Here is a 1,298-nt window from a genome sequence, read left to right on the forward strand (position 1 = left end):
ACTTCAAATTTCTTTAGTATTTATTGAGTTGTGCAACCATCACCATAACATGAATTTAGAATATTTTCATCACCCTACAAATAAACAATTATTAGTCTTATAGCTAGTGTTACCATAACTTTGGCTTGTAAATCTAATTTTCGTTTTCTACATAACTTAGGAGATTAATGCATGGAAATGTTGATTACGTTAATTTTCATACATGAATCATATCAAGATGTAATTTGGTACTTCATTCACTTTATTGTCAAAAAATATTCCATGCTATCTATGTACTACAAGCTGTTAAACCATTCACGAGTTGTTGGACATTTACTTCGCTTAAGACTTGATTTCATGAGTAATGCTGCTGTAAACATCGGTACACAAGTTTCAAATTTCCCTGTGGACGCTATGTGTATTTTTGTTGGGTAGATTTGTAGGAGTGGAAATTCAGGATGATATAATTACTGTTTTTGAGGAAATGTCTGACTGCTGTCCAAAGGGGTTGCACCAGTTTACATTTCCATGAATAATATATGAGAGTTCCAGTTTCTCCACATTCCCATCAACATTTGTCATTACCTGTCCTTTTGTTTCTAGCCACCCCAGTGGGTCTGCAGCGGTCTATCTCTTTAGACTTCATCGCATTTCCCTAATGGCTGATGGGTTGGGATCTATTCACGCGCCGTCCTGTTTCCAGTCACACAGGAGCAGCTGAAGGTCTGAGGCCCTTCGTGAGTCACTGACTTTAGGACACTTTAGACTGAGGCAGTGTCGAAATCCCACACTCAGCCTGCTCACCTCCCTGAGGCAGAACATTCTTGTTCAAGAACAGAATTCCTCTCAGAGACAGGGGAATGGGCAGAGTGAGGTGAAACCCCCGTCCGAGGCCCAGAAGATACAGCATCTTGTAGACTCCACTCGTGCTGGGCTCTGCAGCTTCAGGGCTCCAGGCCTGTTCTGAGCCTGCTCCTGAGCATGCCACTCAGTCACTCACCATAGGGACACACAGCAGATCCAGCCAGTGTCCCCTGATGCGTCAGCAGGGGTGTTCCACTCGGAACCGGGACGTGGATGGGGACGTGGCTGCAGTGACGTCTCTCTGTGCTCACACGGTGCCAGCACCACTGGCCAAACAGCCCGTCAGCATCTAGACAACCTCACGACAAAGAATGCAAAACAGTGTTCTAGGAAAAAATAAAGATTCCTTTAGATGGAATAAAATGAGACTTAAGTACGAGAAGAGGTGGACTACATCGATGGGTAGGATTTTGTTGACAAAAATATAAAAAACAGGTATTTAGTATACCAAGGGT

This window comes from Propithecus coquereli, unplaced genomic scaffold (genome assembly GCF_000956105.1).
Source record: "Propithecus coquereli isolate 6110/MARCELLA unplaced genomic scaffold, Pcoq_1.0 Scaffold663, whole genome shotgun sequence".
NCBI lineage: Eukaryota > Metazoa > Chordata > Mammalia > Primates > Indriidae > Propithecus > Propithecus coquereli.